At 40.6% G+C, this 23,510-nt stretch overlaps 1 long non-coding RNA gene across 1 annotated transcript; it reads right to left on the bottom strand.

The window, feature by feature from the left end:
* Window positions 1-326: 326 nt before the first annotated feature.
* LOC112649698 (uncharacterized) lies at window positions 327-20,474 on the bottom strand. Its single transcript, XR_003129719.3, has 4 exons — window positions 20,339-20,474; window positions 17,844-17,901; window positions 16,480-16,543; window positions 327-616 (listed from the first exon to the last, which is right to left on the bottom strand). It is a non-coding gene; the product is annotated as an uncharacterized LOC112649698 (long non-coding RNA).
* Window positions 20,475-23,510: the final 3,036 nt, after the last annotated feature.

Here is a 23,510-nt window from a genome sequence, read left to right on the forward strand (position 1 = left end):
ATATGAAATTAAGCCATGAGCAAAATCCAAACCACAGCGTTCAGAGGTTTGCTTGTCACGAGCCAGGTCTGAACTTTGGCAGTGGTGCTCCAGAGAACCTTACGCAGCGTGGGCAAGACCTTGCCTGGCCTCAGTACTACCCCTCCCTTCCCAGAGTCCCAAGTCCCACTGTTACTTAAAAAGAAGTGTCAGGAAAGATTTTTCTTTTCCAGATCGTTGGCAAATGTTTGCTCAGATCTATTTTGGGGGCATTAGCTCAACACTGCTGTCTTTTCTTCCTGAAGAATTAGAAGAGCATTTCAAAAACACATTTATTTCCCTCTCTTTTTATCCCTCTGTTGCCCCCTGTACCCTTCCCTTGCTTCTCTCTTTCTGTCCTTTCTTCCTTGACCTACTTGGGTGCGACATGGATTTTATCTGCCATGGCATGGAAAAGGGCTGCTGTGACCAGGGCAGGGTGATCTTGATCTGCTGCAAGGCTGCCCCTTGGTTGTCTTGGTGTCCATTTACATTGCAAACCAGAGCAGTTGGAACTGATGTAGAAACTTCCGTCCATCACCAGGTCAGCATCGTGGACCTTCGCCCAGTGCAGAGCCAGTGCTTACTTGATCACCTCCTGTATGTGAGACAGGATTTTTGCTGAAGAACAAAGGGGAGAGGGGTTGACAAATACTGAAAACACAAGGTACAGATTTCCTTTGTATTGGTGGTCAGAACATTCTCATTGAATCCTTACCACCACTCTGCAAGGTTGAGCCACATTACTTACATTTTACAGTTCAGGACACTGAGGCACTTTGAAGTGAAGGGACTTGCCAAGGCCAATGGGAACAGGTCTGTGAGCCCAGGCCTTTCTTTCTCTATAGTTCAGGGTTTATATTTATGCTGACTCAAAGAGAGTGAAGAGAGAAACAGGAAAATAAGCACTGTGTTCCAGGAGGCGGGGAATTTGTTTAAGAATATGAATGAGTAGGGACACCTGGGTGGCTCAGCAGCTGAGCATCTGCCTTTGGTTCAGGGCGTGATCCTGGAATCCCAGGATCGAGTTCCGGCATCGGGCTTCTTGTGTGGAGCCTGCTTCTCCCTCTGCCTATGTATCTGCTTCTCTCTCTCTCTCTCTGTCATGAATAAATAAATAAAATCTTTAAAAAAAAGAATATGAATGGGTATAGGTTACACTACCTATACCATTTTGGTCAGGATAGACTTCATGGGTACCGCCTTTATTATCCATTTGTTTTGCATGGTTCCTATCTACAGGTCCTACACTGGGCACTTTCATGATCCCCGAAAGTCAAAACCACTTTGCTATGTAATCCTCTCCTAGAAATAGAAAATGTATACTTTCCCCTTTTCTTCTTGACTTTCTTCCTCTTGTTAAAATTCTCTTCCAGTGTCTTTCTCAGTGACAGGATATTAAAATGGCCATGCTGGCCATGGACACACATATCCTAAAGGAGTAATCAGCATTTACTCCCAAGTTCTTTTTCTCAGATTGCAAAAACTTACCACTGTTCTAATTCGACGCCTTAAAAAACTCCTCTGTACTAAGAGTGGCATGAAAAGAACCTCTCTCATCATCTTAAAACAGCTCCAATTTTTTTTCCCCTATTTCTGGGCCAGAAGTTCTCCCTAATTTGGCATCACAAGACGAACAGCAATGGAGGAGGAAGCTTTTATTTCTCCTACCAAAATATGATCTACTCCTGTTTTGAATCACCTTCAAAAAACTCGACATCGGGTCCTACAAAGTCATGTTTCATCTGCAAAATATGGGGATGTTGACGTCTTGGTGAACTGCAGTAAATATTAGATTCTTTCGGCTGGCTGGCTTCTCAACTCCCACCGGCAGACTCAGTATCTGGCCAGCCCATATTTTAATCCAAGGCGGCTAGCCACTGTTCCCTCTGGGGTACATACCGAGCCTACTCAGAGGAGGGTGGAGGTGGTGTCCTTGTATCCACCCCATCTCAGTCTCACAAAGAATAATGCCCCGGGTGAGTGTATGGCACCCTGGTCTTCCACACATTCCCTTCTGGCCTCAGGACTGAGGCGAAGGGATCGGATAGGGCTATGGAATGAATTCTGAAGTGGCCCAAAATAAAAAATACACTCAACGGTCCAAGTTTCTGATAAATCGTTTATAACATAGCCATTTATCAAGACATCCATTTAGCATTCAGCTAGAGAAGAATGAAAGTCACGGGCTTACTCCTTCCGGAGGCCAACTAATCCTTCTTTAATGGCTGGTACAAGGATTTGTTCCTGTCCCATAAGCTTTGGGTTCTGAAGGGCACTCATGTGTTCCACTGAATTATACCGGATATATCAAATTAATTCTATTAACCAGCTTATCCTCTAAATCTTTAACCAAGCCCTGATGCATATGCATTCACTGGTGTAAATGACTTCAAGCAATTTCAGAGATTGCTCGTTGGAGCTGTAGCTACATTGAAAGGTGAGCCAGTCTCTGACCTTACTGCATTCCACAATGTTAAATAATCGGCTAAATGGTTACAGCCCTTTTTCAAAATGGGGTACTGCATTCCCCTCTTACCCCCTCCCACTCCATTGCTGGCTTGGAATTTGCCTTTGAACCAATTGCAGGACCCAGGAACTACAATGGGCAAAAGCAAGAGATATGAGAGGCACGGTCTCCACCGAAGACGGACTGTAAAGGAAATCCAAGAATGTGGTTTCTAAATCCTGCCCCAGCCCTTGCTGCCCCCCAACCCCTGCCCCTCTACCTGGAATATGCTCACTGGAGTTCCATTTTCTGGGAAGCTTTTCATGTCTGCCCACCACAGCTTTAGTTAAGTGCCTCTTTGTTTTCTTACAGCATCTTGTGCCTTGCCTCTATCAAAACGAGTTACAGCAGTAATGGTAGTAGTTAACACCGATTCTTCACTATGCGCCCGACAAATTTTCTAAGCGCTTTATAAATATTAATGTACTTAATCCTCACTACTACCCTGTGGGGCAGGTACTACTATTATCTCAGTTTATAGATGGGAAAGCAAAGGCACAGCATGGTGCAATGACTTGCTCAGGGATGCAAGCCAGTGGGTAGTAGAGCTAGGACAAGGCCCAGGCATTGCTGGTTATGTGCAAATACTAAACTGTTGATCTGCTTCATCCCATTTCGTCCTTCTCGTAGTCACATGCAGTAGAGATTGCATAGGAAACACGTTCTACGGATGCAAAAGAAAAGTGATTTATTTGAATCCATGTACCAAGTAAGCTTAGAACCAGGATTCAAATTCAGGTCTCTCTGTTTCCAAAGCCCAGCTCTCTATCACTATGCCTTAATACATAGTTTTATAGTTGCCTATTTTTCCATGAGCTTTCCTTGTGTGTGACCTCAATATGATTCATTTTTCTATGCTGACCCCCCTCCACACCTTACCTACGATGTGCCACTTTTTATAAATGCTTGTTGTGGGATCCCTGGGTGGTGCAGCGGTTTGGCGCCTGCCTTTGGCCCAGGGCGCGATCCTGGAGACCTGGGATCGAATCCCACATCAGGCTCCCGGTGCATGGAGCCTGCTTCTCCCTCTGCCTATGTCTCTGCCTCTCTCTCTCTCTCTCTCTCTCTCTCTCTCTGTGACTATCATAAATAAATAAAAATTTAAAAAAAAAAAAAAACTAAAAATATAAATGCTTGTTGTGCTTGCCTGAACTGAATGTATTTTGAGTCCTAGCCCTGCAAATCTGCCTCACCAAGGGAAAGGGAACCTCAGGGAACAGGAGACCATTTGTCTTAGCTTTGCCCATGTGTTTGCTCCGTTCCGCCTTTCTGAAAATGGACGGACATGCAGAAACTTTCATTCCTGTGGAAGTGCATGGGATACATGTGATGGAACCCCATCGAGCAGTACATGACTATGCCGCTGCAGTGTGATAGATTTCTCCCAGCATCTGGGGGCAGTTCATCGTGTGCCCTGCCAAAATTGTACCAAATCGTCCCAAGGGACTCAGAGATGATCAGAGACTTCAGAAGAGCCAAAGTTGTAGAGTCAGAAGGTCCCACATTTGAGTCTATTTATTAAAAATGTCTTCTTATGGGTAAGTTACTTCACTTTGCTGTGCTTTGATTGCTTGTATGAAAAATAGGAATAAGATTTACCTTATAATATTCCATGGTAATTAAACAAGAAAATATTCATGAAGTAGCTGACACAGCACCAGGTACCTAATAAGCTCTCAATAAGGGGTAGCAATTCTAATAATTATGCTGAGCAATCTTTGCTTTCTCCTATTCCCCTCCTGGATACTTTCTTTGCTGCTATATGCTGAATATGGTGTTGTATTTGTGGAATAATTTCTTAGTGAGAAGCAAGAAACAATTTCAAAAATAACCTTATATTTATGGAGGCCTTGCTATGTGCCAGGCACTGTGCTGAGTACTGCAGGTAGATTAGCACAGTTAATCCTCCCTACAACCTAGGAGGTAGGCACAAGCATTTCCCCCATTTAACAGATGGAGTATAAAGGCTTGAAGCACCTAAGCCACTCGTCCAAAGTCATGCAATTTGTAGGTTGCAGGGGATGGGATTTCTACTGAGGCAGTCTAACTCGGCTCCCAACCCCCTTAACCAACCTGGCATGCTAACATTTCTTCCGTGTAATCCTGGGTGGGGTCTCTTGTTTTTAAAATGGGTGACAAAGAAGAGCAAACACTTGGAAGGTCAAATTTACCCAGCTGTATGCAACATTTGGGACTTGGCTTGCCAACGTGGAAATCTGTTTGTTTGCGAACCTTTATGAGTAGCGTTGTTGAGTCCCTTCACTGGCTGTCTTCTGTGTATTCTTTACAGATGATCTTCACTGAACTTTTGGGTTCTGGGAAGCAGCTGGATGGTTTGCATAACTGCCTTTGCACTTTTCTGGCACAGATGTCAAATGTTCTTAAATTTGACACAGATAAAACTTAGTGGCTATCGATTGGACTCTTGATACAGCACTCTCAGGTTTTCCTTCTATCATATTTTACTACATCCCACAGTGATGTTGGTGACCTTCTAAGCTTTCTTTGCAATCCTATTGATCATGTAATTAAATGGTCTCTCAATGTGTGTGAGAAGTCCAATTTGGATGAAGCCCCTGCTACCTAATTCTTATAGTTTCAATCCGCAGTTCCAAAGAGATGCCCTTCTCAGATTGTCAGCCATCATGTCGAAAATGGATGCAGGGTTTGAAAGGCTAACGGGAGGATGGGTCAAAGCCTGCATTACAGGAAACTGCCAGCATGCATCTTCTCATATGTTTCTCCCACTTCCAGGAAAGCAGTATTCTGATTTTTAATAGTTCCATGTTCAGAAGTCAGTCCAACTGGAACAAGGAACACACATTCCAAAGCAGGCTTGCAGCTTCTAAAAGGCATTTGTATTTTTGCTCTACATGGCAAAATGGTTCTGCAAAGGACCAAAAGAGTTCATGAGGAAGCTACAATTTGAAAGAGGGTGAAGGTACATTGTTGTCCCATTGATTAAATGGATGGGCTGTATGCTGCTGAGGTCCAGGCTACATTAAAGAGATGGTTTGGTTAGTCAATCCATAAGTGACCCACCACTTGCAGAGATGTCAAAGGCTTTCATTAATGAGGCATGGTAGTGTAGAGAAAAAACAACTATAACCAAAGATTTAGGAGATACAAATTGTAGTCTTCCATAACTCCTGGTGTAACCCAAGCAAAGCCTGCCTCCTCTCTGGGACTCAACTTTATCATATGTAAATTAAGAATGTGGGTCCTGAGATCCCCTTCTGTCGGAACAAGTGTCTTGTTCTATGTAAAGCCCGCACAAAGACAGCAGGAGACCTTCCCTCTCAGAGCACTTCTCAGGATGCAGTCTGCATAACTAGGAGTGAAGAAGAAAGGCATGACTTTCAGCTCTGTTTTCAAGGAGAAAAACCTCACCACTCATTGGCCCAAGGGGGCAGCCAATGTTTCCAGAAGTCTGGTGTTAACTGATCTCAAATCTGAACCCTTGTGAATTATAAGGCCAATTTTCCAATCAATTCCGGCTGAAATTCAGAATGCTTGTTGAGATTTAGGGGCTGGTGAGAGGACTGAGTTGCAGAATTGCCAGAGATAATTCCTACTGCCATGTTCTGGACCCAGAACAAGTCCTAGTAATAATAATCATAAAAAAAAATACTGGCAATATTGCAGAGTAAAAGTGAGAGTAATCCAATCTGGATGTAAGGAATGCTTTCAAACCCATTTTCAAATCAGCAACAGGCAAGCAGGGTTTCATTCTTGATGTATTTTTAACATCTTATAAAAAGCTTCATTTTCTGCTTTATTTGTTCTTTAAAGGTAGGGTGGAGGAATACACACTCGGCAGGAATGGCAACATTTTCCTCTAAACTGGAAATAGATCATGGTGGGCTGTCTGATGCTAGTCCCCTCAGCTAGAAATTAGTGGTTTTGCATTTATTGACACATTTAAGGTTGGTGTTTATGAATTAGGATTCACCCATCCTGGTGCCAGTGTAGGGTGATTCAGCAGCTCTAAGAGACAGTTAAAAACTGAGTATTATCCTTATGACCACCAGTAGTTAAGTTCTTACCATATACCTGAAACGATGATGAAGACCTCTTCATATAGAGCTCTCATGGAGTCAGGCATCATGGTGAGATGGTATCTTATTTCATAGCAGAGGAAACAGAGACACTGGGCAATTGAGAGATTTATCCAAGGGCCTGTAGCTGATGGCTTCAAGATTTGAACTCAGTTCTGTCTGATTCTAGAGCTCATGCTGATTCTGGAATACTATGTCAACTCTGTAGGATAACTGTGACCTGTTTTCTGTGATCGTGAATTTGACACCCTGTACTATTTCAAGCATCTCCATGAAGCTGCACCAGTTGTGGTGCAGAAATAAGGTAATTGGCTAATTGATAAAGAAAGCAAGTGAGTATGAGAAGCTTTGCTCCTTTTTAAATAACCAGAAATGCCATGTATAAATAATAACATTTTTGTCATTACAAGAGCAGTATGTATTCATTGTTAAACTTTTGGAAAATCCAGAAAGTCACAAAAAACAAAGTAAAAGGTATCCCTCATCCTGCAAATATGTGAAAACCACGGCTAACATTTCTTTTCCTGAATTACATAATGGTTAGGTGCTCAAATTCTGGAGCCAGACAGGCTTAGGTTCAATCCCAATTTAAGCAATTATTAGCTGAATGGTATTTGCATAGATATGAGTCATCTTTTTGTTTGTTTTAACTTTTTTTAAAAATAGCATGCCTGGGGGATCCCTGGGTGGCTCAACGGTTTGACGCCTGCCTTTGGCTCAGGGTGTGATCCTGGAGTCCCGGGATCGAGTCCCGCATCGGGCTCCCGGCATGAGGCCTGCTTCTCTCTCTGCCTGTGTCTCTGCCTCTCTCTCTCTCTCTCTCTCTCTCTCTCTGTGTGTCTTTCATGAATAAATAAATAAAATCTTTTTAAAAATAGCATGCGTTACATCATTTTTTAAAAAAAATAAAACTAATAGCCAACATTGCTATAACATTTGCTCTTTATCAGGTACCCTTCTTTTAAAAAAATATTTAAATTCAATTTGCCAACATATAGTATAACAACCAGTACCCATTCCATCAAGTGCCCTCCTCAGTGCCCGTCACCCCATCCTCCCACTGTCCTCCCCTTCTGCAACCCTTTGTTTCCCAGAGTTAGGAGTCTCTCATGATTTGTTTTCCTCTCTAATTTTTCCCCACTCAGTTTCCCTCCTTACATCCCACTCTTATAATCCCTTACACTATATTTTATATTCCACAATGGGTGAGACCATAGGATGATTGTCCTTCTCTGATTGAATTATTTCACTCAGCATTAAATATCAGGTACTGTCCTAAAGCCAAATATCTAAACTCATTTTAATCCTCAGGAAGGTACAAATGTTGTCCCTATTTTACTGATGAGGAAATTGAGACAAAGAGAGGTAAAATAATTTCCAAAATAGCACAGCAGGCAAGTGGAAGAGCTGGGATTTGAACTCAGGGGGTCTAAATCCACAGCCTGGGTTCTTAACCACTAATACTACTTCCCCTGGTATTACTTAATCTTATTATTGTTTCCTTCACAATTCCTATTTTACCAAACTGGAAATATACCGAACATACTGTTTGGTTATCTGCTTTCTTCCTTGAACAATATGCCTTGAACTTGTTTCCAAGTCATTAAATACTTTGAGGGAACACAATTTTTTGATGTGTGCGTGGTATTCCATTGAATGTCTGAAACATAATTAACTTAGCCAAATCTCTATTGTGAGGCATTTCAGATGTTTCTAATTTTTTACTGCAATAAACAATGCTGAGATGAACATCATTGTACATGCGTTCTCTGGTTATTTCCTTTGGATAAATGCCTAGAAACAGAAATGCACAGTCAAAAGCGCATGACGCGTTTTATGTGGATATTGGTGTTTTTTTTTTGATTTTTGAGAAATTGCGGATCTCTCTGTAACCTCACCACATCAGGCATACTACAGTGACAAGGGAACTATTAAAAGTCACAGAACTGGAGCTGGGACACACACATTATACGTAATCCAATATTTATTATATATAAAACCAGTGGTTCATCTGACCAGACCAGAATTCCTACTAATTCATGGTTGGAAAATGTAATAGCCTCTTAACCTACACGTGGGGACAACCCTTCTCCAGTTCTGGAGACAATCTAGTTCATCGTGTGGTGAAGGCAATGGTGCTTTATTGAGCAATTACTGCATGTCAGCACTGAATTAGGTCCTATAACGATCCTGCATTGGGCAATGGGAAGTAGACTTCACAGAGAGGAAACTGAAAGGTTATATGAGTCGCCCAGTGTTGTAGAAATAGTGATAGGCTGTCAGCATGAGCACCAGGCAGGCCTGTCTTTATCTTGCCATTCCATACACCACAAGGCTTCCCCAAAACTTCAACAATTTTGTATTGAGACTCATCAGAGGAAATGTCGCTGTGATCTTGGGTCCCTGTTCCTGCATCTAGACTTCAGTTTTGGTCCTGGGTCTATTTTGTAGTTCTGTGCTCCTGCCTATGAACCTTCCCTTGAGACTCGACCTAACCTAAAAAGCTCACTGCATGGGTCTCTCCATATTGTCACTGTCAGTCTTCTTGGTTTTTTCATTTGTTTGAATGCCACTATTTATTAAAACATACACACACACACACACAACAACAACAACAACAACAAACTTTATAAGGACAGTGAGTGTTCTGCTAAGAAAGGAGCCAAATAAAATGAAATCTTGGGTTAGACATTCACAGATATGTTTTCTTAAGAATCAGTTAATTCATTCTTTCACACTTATTTACTCTCCTCATTCATTCTCAGCTGGTTGCTGAACAGCCTTCTCATATTCACCTTTGTACTCCAGTTTGGTATTGTGAGAAAGGTTGAATTTACTTCCATTCTGCCCTTGGTTACCCGACAAGAAAACCCAATTCCATTGTGAGATAAACACTACAGTACAAATGCAGAGCATGCCCTCAAGGAGCCCTGAGAGACACACCATTCAGGAAAGTGAGGAAGGTCTTCCCGGAGACCTATATATTTGTGCTGAGCACAGTGAGTTTTACAGGATTTGCACAGTGGGAAGGATGGAGTGGCTACCAGGAGGACAGGATGGTGCAGGTTGGAGGACAGTAAGGACAAAGACGCAGTATGATGCATTTGAGAAAGTATAAGGAGTCAGGAATTGCTGGGACAGGGGATAAGGGAGGCATGCTGATGCCAGGATCCTAGTCAGAGACAGAAAGGGGAATATCTGCTGAGCAAACTGCTGTCTGTTACAGAAAAGGCTAAGATTGGGAGGAGGGGTGGAGATAGAACATCCTAGTAAGATCTAATGCAGAAAGCAGTAAAAATAAATAAATAAATAAATAAATAAATAAATAAATAAATAAATAAAATAAATCTGGGGCCTGAGGTTTTGGGATTTTACTTATAAAGTGACAGTCAGCCATTTGTTCACTTATTCTCTAAGTTGTTTGTTAGATAGGTATTTATCAGGCATTTGCTATATGCCGGTGATTGTTCTAGATGCTGGAAATACCACAATGGATAAAGAGGCAAAGTTCCTGCTCTCGTGGAACTAGCCTTCCAATAGGGGTCGGACAAACAATGGGCAAATATAAAAGCAAAGGAGTTCATTTCAGGTAGGAACAAAGAGTGCAAAAATAGAGTAACGTAACAGCAAGTGGCTGGATAGCAGGGATGAATCAGGTTGTCAAAGCAGACCTCTTTGAAGAAATGTCATTTGAGATGGAGCCAGAAAAATGAGAGCTAGCAGTGCTAAGATAGTAGAAGATTATTTCAGGCCTCGAGAACAGCAGAAGCAGAATGAACAAACCCAGCATGTTGGAGGGATAGAAACAAAAACCACTGAAACTGGAGGTCAGGAAATGAAAAAGAGAGAGGACAGGGGTGAAGTTGGTGAGATCAACAAGGACCAGGTAGGATAAGGCCTTTTGGAACAGAAAGCTGTTGAAAGTTCATTAATAAAGGGGTGATGTCACCCAAGCTGGGGCTTTCTACACACACAGCATCATGTACATCCCCACAGACCATCATTCAATTTTCTGTGTTCTAATTTGTCAGCTTCATGACTGTAGAAAGTGAGGGAGCATACTTCCCCTATACCAGCCATGCAGCAGTGAAGAAAATAGACATGATTCTTATCTCCATGGAGCCTTATGTCTCTGAACCTTGGGTCCTGTCCCAACATGGTGGCGATAATATTTCTCATGTCATAGATATTATAATAATCAAACACCTAGCTCAGTGCCTCATACCTCAGTGTTGAGCTTTTCCCCCTTCCATGATGAAAGCATAATTCATGAGGCCCAAGGTCTTTTTCTACTTTTAGCTACTGCTATCTTAGTTCAGCGCAGTTAAACTCTCCAGTGACAGATCCCCCATTTGGAGAAATGATACCTTCACACTTTAGAATGTCCATTACTCTTTTAGACTTCCAAGGACTACTGATTCACTCCTAAACCCAGTCCTGAAAACTCAAATTCCTTCTTTTAAAGAACCCATTGCAAAGTTAGAAAGACGGTGAGGATGACCAAGGTCAGTGTATTACTCGCTATCCCTGTGCTAATGGCCAAAAGCAATGGAACATAGGCATGTGCAAGGTAGAAGTTGAAGCTGTGGCAGATGCCAGATGGAGAATCTCTATGCCTATTAATTTTTGTTTATGTAGCCTCTACTTACTTCACTCACTGGAACAAGCATTATGCAGGGTCATGCACCATACTCTAGCTATTGGGAAAGGTTACTTATTACCAGCTCAGTGGGTGAACAGGGGCATGTCATTTCCGATGGAAGCCATCTGAGGGCTTTTCCCCCACTTTCCCATGTTCAAGAATTCTTAGAAAAGTGAATGATTGCTGATAGATTTCAGGATTTCTTCTACTGGAGCAAACTCTAAAGACTTGGAAGTTTCTCCAAGCCATGCTGGCTCCCAGATTTGGAAATCTGGGATCATCAAGCAATCACCTCTCAACCCCTACTATGTGCCAGATGTTACATGCCAGGAAGTGGTTCACAAAAATAATATGAACTCGAATTCTGTCCTCAAGTCATTTATATTCCAATAAGCATGGCTTCCCACTGCCTTTGGGCTAAAGCTTAAACCCTAGTAAGGCTCAGGAGGCCCTTGGCAGGCTGCCTTGCTCCACCTTCACGCTTCCTCTGGCCAAATGAAGGCATTTATTCCCTGGATACTTCTTGTCCTTTACAGCCCCTGCAATCATGCCTCTCTTTGAATTTGTCCCAAATGATTTCCCAGAAACAATCTGACATAGTGAAAAGAACACAAATATAAAATCCAGGCTCTGTAACTCACTTGCTGTGTGTTCTTCAGCAGGTCAGTTCCCCTCTCTGAGCCTCTGTCTCTCTAGAGTGGGAATGAGTGGGTAGGGCTATATCATCTCTACTCTTCTTCCCTCACTGTTATCCTAGGATTCCAACGCTAAATGTAGAATGTGTAGGACATCTCAAGAAATGTTATGGGACGTCTTCTCAAACCCTCAAACAAGGGGTTGTTTCCTCCAAAGAAACGTCTTCTTTCTTCTTTCTTCTGCTCACTTACTTCTATTTGCCCGGAGAGGTAAAGATGTCAGCAGAGTGAGTCCAGCGCCCTCTGCATGCTATTAAACTGCTTCGGTTTCCTGGTGGACCTACAATAGCACTGACTGAGAACTCACTAAATGTTGCTCCTCATTTCTCACAGCCTCACACCAAACCTGAGAGTGTAGACTGTTATTTCCCAGTTACATGTATATGTCTGGAGGCATGACACTTGACAGGTACATGAGGCCACAGAGTCAGCATGCAAACCAAAGTTCAGGCCCCCTCTGGGACAGCTGGAGGCCCTGCTGTTCCACCCATGGCCTGTCTCATGGGGCCTCCATGCAGAAGTAGCTGCATAAGGAGAAGAGTCTTTGCAGCTGAGTGCTGTGCCAGCACACGTTTACTCTGACTGGCTCCCCTCTCCACAGGGGGGAGAGGCTAGCTCTGTATGTGATATAGGGAAACCACAACAAGGCAATTCCCTGGAACTATAAAATCAAATTAAATCAGGGGTTCTGGCTGGGGATTTAAACATCTTAGCCGCTCTGATTTCTCTGGAGAAGCTGGGAAGCCGAGCCAACTGCCGTCATGCGCTCTCTCTCTCCCCACTCATTGCATGTTTTTGCCCCAGGTTTTCAATCTGGTTTAAGTTGGTCATTTGGAGAGGAGAGAACTTCCCGGGCTGGAAGAAAAGACAGTTTGTTGGGATTGGGGAGGGCTTTTCCCTGCTCTGCTAACTGTGCTGGGCAAGTTGACATGCTGGTGGGCTGTGAGGGTGAATAAGGACAGTGGCTCCTGTTTTATGGAGCACAGCCCCACCCCAAGCCCTTTGCACCCATTAGTCCCCACGGCATTGCCACTGCAGCGTCTCACCAAGCTGGATACTGTCTGTATTCCTAATTTGAAGATGAGAGAACTGAGGTTCAGAGAGGTCAAATGACTAGTCTGAGGTCAGGCAGTTAGCAAAGATGGAACCGTGTTTCAGGTTCCCGATTGGAAGGCATGAACCACCTTTCCATTTAAATGACATGACTGTGTCACCTCCACAAACTCCCTTGTCCTAGAAAGTTGTCTTGATCCCTGAAGAGAAATTTAAAAAGAACGTAATCTAACCTGCCCCAAAGGAGATTTAGTTTATGGTTGCTAAACTTTTTTTTATTTTTATTTTTTAGGAGGGGGGATGCACATGAATATTTGTAACAGGTTTTCGGAATGACGTGGACACTCACATAAATAAAAACAAATCCTTTGGCAGGAGGACATGTATGACCAAAGCAGAACAGAAAACGTGGGGCAAAGGGAGGAAACCCAAGGTATTATGTGTATTTATAATTGATAAGGGGTAGTATAGCATAATGATTAAGCTTAGGGATTAAGCAGCTATCTATCAAGATTAGAATCTCAGCCCTACCCTACCGTGTTTTATATAATCTTGGGCAAATTGTCTAAACTGTCACCCTTTATCTTTTAAGAGAAAATAATAATATGGCTACCTAACAGAGTTGTAATTAAGATTAAATAAATTACTGTCTTATTAGGTAAGATAGAGCTCAGAAGAGTGCCTGACATAGGGTCAATGACATACATTCTGCTAGTATTATTTTTTAACAGGATTGTTGATATATAATTCATATACCATACAATCCACCTGTTTAAAATGAAAATTTGCTGGCTTCTAATATATTCTCAGAGCTCTGGAACCATCACTACAACCCACTTTAGAACATTTTCATCGTCTTAAAAAGAAATTCTGTGCCCATTAGCAATTAGTGTCTATTTCCCCACAACCGCCAATTTAGTTTCTATCTCCACAGATTGGTCTATCCTGGTGGTTTCACTAAAACAGAATCTTACAGTATGTCATCTCTTGTGACTGTTTCTTTCATTTACCATATCGTTTTAATGGTTCATGTTGTAGTGTGTATCAGTACTTCATTCTGTTTTTTATGGCTGGGTAATATTCCATTGTTTAGACCTATCATATTTTATTTATCCATTTGTCAGTTGATGGACATTCGAATGGCTTCTACTTTCTTCCGACTGTGAATAATGCTACTATGATCATTTGTGTACGAGTTTTTTTTTATGATCAAATGTGTGCATTTCTCTTGCATTTATAGCTAGGAAGGAAGATTCTGGGTCCTACGGTAACTCTGTGTTTTACTTCCTGAGAGGCTGCTAGACTATTTTTCATAGTAGTTGCACAATTTTGTACTTCTACCAGCAATGTATACAGGCCCCAATATCTCCACATCCTTACCAACACTTATTACTGTCTATCTCTTTTATTTTAGCAATTATAGTAGCCAGGAAGTGGTAACTAGTTGTGATCTGTATTTCTCTAATGGCTAATGATGTTGAACATCTCTTCATGTGCTTAGTTGCTATGTGTACATCTTTGGAGAAATGTGCTCAGATTCCTTGCCCATTCTTAAAATTTGGGCTGTGTATTTACTCTTGAGTCTTAAGAGATTTGTATACATTCTAGATAGAAGTCTCTTATCAGATATATTATTTGCTAATATGCATATTACCTGAGATCATGAGTTGCTGCAAGGAAATGGGTTGTTCTTTTGAATTGTGAGCTTTGGAGTCAATTCTGAGTTTGAATGACTAAGATCACCAACTGCTAGCTGTCTTGCCTTGAACTGGTTACATAACTTGGCTTCTCCAAAGTGGGAACACTAACTCTGAAGCTTTAGATGTGAGGATTAAATGAACTGACGTATGCATTACATATGTCACAGTGCCAAACATATAGGAGGCACAGAACAATCAATATCTATTATTATTGTACATAATATCAGAACTCAAAGCATTTTTGGTATAATTGACTTATCTTATTGGGGTAAGACAACTGGGATTTCTGATAATATATTATTATCTAATAAGTTATTATTATTATTTTATAAAATAGATGACTTGTTCCAGGAGGTTAAGTAATAAGCCAGAGAGAGATAGCAGTTACATGATAGATCCAGAATTCAAACTATCTTTTTCTGACTTCAAGTTTAACACTGTACTCCAAGGAGTTGGTAGGTAGTGCATTGTTTTTGTATATAACCAGAGAGTGGACATTCCTGAGAATTAAAGCAGTAATCCAAATAGGCAGGTCACAAGGAAACTAATACGTAATCAATCAACCAATCAAATCACTTCTGGTCACAACAATATCTCCCACCTCAAATTCTATCTTGTAGTATATAGCCTTGCCATTTCCTCATTAAGAGGTAGTATTCATTTCATTCCATTTACATCTGAATTGGCTCTTTGATTTGACCAATAAAATTGATGTTGTGTAATTGCTATCAAGAAGCCTACTAGGTCATGTATCGCAATCTACATGGAGGAGAACCATGAGCTTTGGCTGATAGCCCCAGATGAGCATATAGCCAGCAGTCAACATCAACTGCCAGCTATGTGAGTGAGGCCATTTTGGACCAACCCCAACCAATGCTAAGTGAAGCAAAAGAATCACTCAGCCAAACCAAACTCAGAATCCTGATCAAATATCTGTTGTTTTAAACCACTACATTTTAGGATGAATTATTACATGGCAATAGGTAGACAAAATGACTTGAAAAGTCTCAGGTAAGGAAATAATGTCAGAATATTATTTATTCACAATTTGATGTAAAGAAACACATACATGTTCTACTTTACTTAAATTTAAAGCAAGACTTTGTTTTTCTGTATCTTCAGGAATGCCACCCCCCAAAAATCATATTCATCTAACCCTACCTCCTTGCGTTCTATTCATTCATCCAACAAATATTTAATGACTGTCAACTAAGTTTCTGGCACTGCAGGTAGGGAAATGAATGAGGAAACATGATCTCCTCCTCTTGCCTATGACCTAGGAGAGGTCAGGAGAGGGAGCAGACATTGAACAAATAGCATAGGTTCACATACTGGAAAGAAGCAAATAGCAGAAGGGCTTGTAAGGGAGAATGCTAGGCTTTTCTGCAGGCCAGGATTAGTTCTTCATATCCAGGGCCACTTGCTTGGAGTGCTGAGAGGGCGGCTATTTCTATTTTGGTTACTATTACTGCATAATAACAACCTCCTCCCCCATACCTCCACATGCAAAAATAGTGATATAAAACAAAAATTTTATTATACTCATGAATTCTGTGGGACAGAGCAGAGGGAGGATGACTTGTTTCTGCTCTATGATGTCCAGAGTCTGAAAAAAGTCTAGAGTCATCTTCACTCATATATCTTCCATTTGTCAGCCAGGACCTCAAATGGGCTGTCAGGTACAACCCCTACATATGGCCTCTCCATGTGCCCTCTCCTTATGGGCTAATATGGGCATCCTCACAATATGGCAGCTGGATACCAAGAGTAAATGTCTCAAAGGAGCGCTAGCAAGGGAACTCACCTTTTATGTCCAAACCTCTGAAGTTAAAATGTCACCTCTGTCACCGTGGCAATCCACTCAAGTTCTAGGGGAGAGAACAGACCCCCACTTGATGAGAGAAGTGTCACAGTTACACTGCAAAAAATGTTTCAATTTGCAGAATGGGAGAAATTATTGCAACCATTTTTGTTAAATACAGCCTGCCTAAATGTATACTTAAATGACACCATTTTTAGATATTCAGAGATGAGAAAAGCATATTTACAGTCTTTAACTTGAGTAGCCACTCATTTGCTGCAACCACCTGAAGGTTTGTGAGATTCTGTATCTCTAAGCTCCAGAATGCCTCGAGAGCAGATTCTAAGACCAGTTATCATCAGAGCCCCTTCCTGAGATGAGGAACAAAGAAGTCTGCCTCTTTATGGATGGTGAGATGAGAGAAAGTTATAGATTCTTCTAACTGACCATATCTCCCAAAAGAAAGCAACCACCCAAATTAAATTAAAAGAGAGAAGATCCAGGAAGATATACGTATACTTTGAAAAAAAATTCAAGCTTTATTAAATCAAGAGGCCTGAAGGAGTTGCTGTGGATGTGAATTCCTCAATTCATTTGGCAAATTTACCTCCAGGAAACTCTTTTCAGTCCAAATTGGATGACTCTGCTGTCTTCCCCTCTAATCCTAGGATGACCTACTCACACCACAGCACCTGCTCCATGTAGTGTGTGGTTGCTTGCCTTTTTGTTTGCTTCCTTCATTAGACTGTGAGCTCTCAGAGAGTAGGGATCAGGTCTTAAACACTTCTGTGCCTCCAGCTTCTAATTATCTCACTTCTTGAAACATAGCAGTGTTCAAAAATATTTGCTGAACAAATGCACACAATTTTTAATATTAAACAATTGAAATCATAATGATATGCCTCTTTCTCGCTAGCTGTTGTTCCTAGGCCCAAGTTTTACTACCCGTGACTACTATATACCAGTGAGACTCCCCACGAAAACTAGGACTATTTTAGTTATTTCAAAATTATGAGGGGGGAAGAACAGCTGATGATAGGACAGGAGCAGGAAATATACAAGATGAGCTAGAACATTTGTTCACCCCAGAAAGTAAGGAAGTGTTCATCAAATAAGCAAACAAACTAATGCCAGAATGATGACAGGATGTCAAAGGGACACAGAAGCCAAATGAAAGAGCTTCTGATGATAAAGCTAAAACAACTTGAGCAACAAAATGGAGTGGGACTGGTTCATAACCCTAAGTGTAAAAATAAACATCCATGATCCATACTGATGCAAATAAATGGTTGCTAAATCAATAAACTAGGGAGAAGACACAAATCTCGATGCAAGAGAATTTCAAATAATTTATGTAGATCACTCACCCTCAAGGAGATGGAACCTAATTCCTGCTTCCTAAATGTGCGCCATACAGAGTAACTTCTTCCCAGCGAGAGCAGTATGGAAAGAATAAACAAAGAGTAACTTAACAGTGGAAAAAATCACTTTACAGTGGACAAACAGTACCTCATCTTGGTGTTCAAGGTTAATATCAGTAGTAATATCATATTGATAGCCTGTACCCTTAATATGATGGGGTGGAAGGGACACTTTACATCTATGATTTTTCTCCTGAAAATACACAACCCCAGTCTCATCATGAGAGAAAAAAATCTGACAAATTCCAGTTGAGGAACATTCAACAAAATACCTGATCAAGACCCCTTGAAATTGTTAAGGTCATCAAAAATAAGGGGAATGAATGAAGTGTAAGAAACTGTTAAAGCCAAAAGGAGCCTAAAGAGACAAAATGACTAAATGTAATGCAGTATACTGGATGAGATCCTGGATCAGAAAAAAATACATTAGGTATAATCTAAGGAAATTTAAATAAGATGGACTTAAAAAAATAAATAAATAAGATGGACTTTAAAATAACAAGTGTTGGCAAGGATGTGGAGAAAAAAGAATGCTAGTGCACTGTTGGTGGGGAGGTGAGTTGGTGCAGCCGCTGTGGAAAACAGTATGGAAGACATTTCAAAAAATTAAAAAATTAAATACCAAATGACCTAGCAATCCCACATTGGAGTATTTTCTCAAAGAAAATGAAAATACTAATTCAAAAAGATATAAGCACTTCTATATTTATGACTGTGTTTTTTACAATAGTCAAGATATGGAAACAATGCAAGTGTCCATCCATAGATGAACAGGTAAAGAAGCGCACACACACACTAGAATATTACTCAGCTATGATAAGGAATAAAATCTTACCATTTGCAACATGGATGGATCTAGACAGTAGAATGTTAAGCAAAACAAGTCAGTAAGAGAAAAACATGATTTCATTTATGTGGAATTTAAGAAACAAACAAAAAAAGAGACAAACACAACAACAGACTAAAATATAGAGAACAAACTGGTGGTCAGAGGGGAGATGGGGGGGTTGGGTGAAATAGATGACAGGGATTAAGAGTGTATTTATTGTGATGAGGCCTGAGAAATGTATAGAATTGGTGAATCATATTGTGCACCTAAAACTAAAAACTGTATGTTAATCATATTTCAATAAAAAATAAAACAAAGCATGGCCTTTAGTTAATATGTCAGTATTGGTTCATTAATCATAACAACTGTACCATGCCCATATGTAAAACATTACTAATAGGGGAAACTAGCCATAAGGCATATGGCAACTCAGTAGTATCTTCATGTTCTATAAATTTTGAACTGTTCTGAAATTTAAAATTTATTTTAAGAATATTTCCAAAGAAATGTTATATTTGAAAACCCCGAGTTTCCCAGTTGCAAACAGAACCAACATAAACCACCATTGCAGCAAAGCCAATAGGCAAAGGACTCCGCATCTTCCAACACACACACATTATTAGACTATGTTCTGATTCTCATGAATGAGATTGCAGCAGGGGAGCATAGGAGGCGGGCATGAAATTGTCTGAAAACTTTTGCCTGCAGGCTTAGTGCAAAAGATCATCTGAAGTCTGGAGCAAAAACAGTTTCCATCTATGTAAATATTAGGAAATTAAATTCCATATGTTGCGTGCCAGCTGCTTTCAGCTGCCACAACTGTGCACAAACGGTGAGCAGACAGTTTGGATTGTCAAGCAGGAGAAGTGTCATTCTTTGCAAAAGAGAGGGCTATGACTGCCAGTTGGAGGTCAAGGGGTAATATGTATGAGTGACTTGATTCCAGCAATCTGACAAGTTAAATCACTGGACAGTTGGGAATTCCACGTGAGGCTTAAAAGTTGGAAGAACTTGTTAAGAGTGTCATAGTCTTTGGAACCATGGATAGTCTTTGAAACATGTTTACTCTAGAAACTCCATTAAAAATGCACGTGTGTGTTGAGGACAAGGATGGGAGGAAGATTTCCATTGTAATTAAATATGAATGGTCCTTGTAGGGAAAAAAAAGAACATCATCAAATATAAAAAGAAAAAGACAATGAAGCATGCTCATTATGGATAAAATTGACTCATATGGGAAAGCTTTAAAGCTTTCAGCAGGTGTCCCAATCCTCTCTAATGCCTGTCCATTTGGTTTAAAATGCTTTTTAAATCTGAAGATAGCACAAAACCTGGAAGTGACTTATATTTCAGAAATGAGAGAGCGAGCATGAGCATTTAGGGATCAGACACATGATGTATAGGAGTTCTGGGTCTAGCTGTCTGGTAGAGGGTGAGGAGCTGGGGGATCTAAGAAAGGCATTGCTTCTGGCTGGAGCTCTCAGAATCGAGAGACATGAATTCTTCTTGGAACTGTGCCACAGGATATCTAGACACGTTTCTGGGCCATGGAGCCTAAAACAGAGCTTAGGCATTGAGCTTAAATTCCTGAGTTTAAAACCCTTTTCTGTACCTTGTTAAGTCCATGACACTTGATAAATAACTTCATCTCTCAGTACCTTGATTTCTTCTTCTGTAAAATGGGTACCACGTCTCTCTCAGGTGTTGGGCAGAGAATTCAATTAGCAAATGCATTTGAAAACCATAACAAACTGGAATGCTAATCTGAAACCAAAAAACAAGGACTTTTAAAGAGTTAGGGGCCCTGAATCTGATCCAGAACATACCAGTGGTGCAAGGTGGAAATGGATCTGTGGATTTAGGTTTAGATTTGTGGAGCCTAACTCAAAGTCACGTTCCCAAAGTTAATGCCACCCAGTTAGTCTAATACAGTGTCCAACCATTTATGGAATCCAAACACACGTAGAGCTTGAATTTAATCCTGAACATCTCATTTTAGGAGGGTACTGACAACCTAGAGCTCCAAATATGATCAAATAAGACCATAAAAATTCTGAAAACTGTTGCATAGGATAGTAGCTGGAATGTTGTTTACCACAGTGAACATGTGATTCATGAGGGACACGTCGTGAAGGACATGAGGAGGGTAACCCTCTTCAAATGTTTGGAGAATACCTAGCTAGATAACAATGAGAACCAGTGAGTGGTACTTTGAGTGACAGGTTTTAAATCAACACAAAAAATTTTTCCATATTTACCTTCTCTCTTCTGAAATATCCAAAACCACTTCCTCCACTCTCATTCTCATCAGTGGCCTACCTTGACATTTCATTGAGAAAATGGAACCAAACCAGAGATAGTATTCTCTAGCTCCCATTTTCACATCCATCAACCTCCATATATCTGTACCAATAATGTACGTTTTGATCTACATTAGACTCAATGTTCTCAGATTTCATAGCCAAGACCAAGATTTCTACCTCATTAGTAGACCTTATCTTTTCTCATTGGATCAAATACTCTCAGGCTATTCTCCTTCCTTCTCCATCATTAATTTTCCCTTTCTCCAGGACTTTTCCTTTGAGTGTGCAAAATCATTGCTATTTCACCCAATATTTTTGTCACAACAGTTTGATTCTATTTTTCCTTCCATCAACTACCACATTTGTCTCTTGCTTTCATGGAAAAATTTGAAAGAGTTTGCAAATTCTCTCTTCCCATTCTCTCTTGAACCCACATCAGTCAAACTTTTACCCACACTATTCCACCAAAACCACTCTTATCAAAGTGACCTATGATTGCTATGATGCTAACTCCAGTGGTCAATTGTCCATCGTCATCTTGAGTGACTTATCAGCAGCATTTGATCTCTTTGAAAACCCTGATGCTGACCTCTTGAAACCCTTTATTGTCTACTGGGACACTCCATGCACCTGGTTTCCTTCCTTCCGCTCTGGCCACTCCTTCGTCTCCTTTGAAGATTCATCCTAATCTCTTCCATTTCTAATCATTGAATGCCTAGGACTCAAATCTGGAATGCTTTTTCTTTATCAATACTCACTCATGAGTTAGGCTTGTCTCATTTTAGGGGACAAAGTGTTTAAAATGCCATCCCTATGATGCCTCCAGGACTTTACCTGCAACCTGCTAATATTGCTCCTAAACAGCAGATTTTTATAACCAGTGGTCAACCCAACATCTCCACACAGATGTTTCACTTGGCATTTAAAATTAGCTATCCAGAACTGAACTCATAATATTGCCTCACCATTCCTGCACCAAACCTGCCTTACTCATAATTTTCTACATTATAAATCATGGAAATGGCACCTTTTTGTTTCCTGGGACCCAAAATACTTTTCACCTTGTGATCTTGACCTCTATCTCTCTCCTTCTCCACCACCCCCCTCTTTGCCTCCCTGCCTCCCTTTTGTTCTCTCTACAATCCATCAATCTTCTTAGTTCTACCTTTTAAATATAACTGCAATGAGATCACTTCTCACCATGTCCACTGTTTCCTTGGTCCAAGCTTCACATCCTCTCACCTGAATTATTTCAATATGCCTGATCTGTTTAACCTGCCTCCACCTTTACCCCTTTCAAAATGCTTTCCACATACCAGCTAAAGCAGTCTCCTTATGATTAAGACATATCAAGACCCTCCCTACTCAGAATTATTTAAAAGTGACCCCTCTCACTCAGAGAGTAGTAGCCAATGTCCAAACCATGGCCAATCAGTTCCTACACAGTCTGCTCCCCCCAATGCCCCTTTGACCCTCTATCCTAATACTCTTATTTTTCTCTCTCTGTTTTAGCCACGTTATCCTCCTCAGTACATCAAGAATCCTCTCACCTTTGCATCTTTGTGTTTGTTGTTCAATCTATTTTGAATGCTTTTCATCCACATAGTTTTGTGGCTCACTTTCCCTCAGGTATTAATGCAATGACATCTTCTCAATTCGACCCTCTCTGCCCATTTACCTTCCCCACCTCCAAAAATTTCTGTTATTTTGTCCTGTTTTATTTTGTTCTTTTTAATCTTTTTTGACATTAACATATTATGTGTTTTGCTTGAACTTTTTCTAGAATATAAATGCCAAATGGGTAACAATCTTTGTTGTTCACTGATATATCCTCAGCACCAAGACCAGCCCCTGGAGGATAGTATATATTTAATAAATATTTAATATATAAGTGACTGGCTACAAGGATAGATAAGCCAGATTTCTCAGGAAGCTGGTAAGCCCCCTGTCATCAGGCATCCATCATTCAAGAAAGCTGAAGACAAATCTATAGGATTAGATAGGTTATGTCCAAGTCTGTGATTATATGAATGAGCTACAACGTAAGTGATTCAGGGTTTTGGGTGCTATCCTATGATACTGACATAGAGGATAAAGCAGCATGACATATGTTTACATTTTTAAATAATCAAGAAATCATGAGATGGGTATAACTTCATTTTATGGATGAGCCACTTGTGTCCCAGATGCTACAAGTAATCTGCTACACATCACATGGCTAGCAAGTGACAGCAAAAAGAAGTAAAGGAAATAGTTCTATCCAATAAACCATACTCAACCCTGGCTTAAAATCTGGATCTATGTAAAATCTTGTGGGACATAGTTGTTGTTGCTTTTTTTTTTTTTAAACCTCTTCTCTCATGGTTGAAATTCAAGTAAAAGAAAACTCACTTTGCATTACTTCTGAGGGAAGATTTTTTTGCATGTGCTTTATTACCTACATAAATTATTTTTAAAGTATTATTTGATTATAGTGTTTCC

The sequence above is a fragment of the Canis lupus genome, chromosome 11 (assembly GCF_003254725.2).
Source record: "Canis lupus dingo isolate Sandy chromosome 11, ASM325472v2, whole genome shotgun sequence".
NCBI classification, from domain to species: domain Eukaryota; kingdom Metazoa; phylum Chordata; class Mammalia; order Carnivora; family Canidae; genus Canis; species Canis lupus.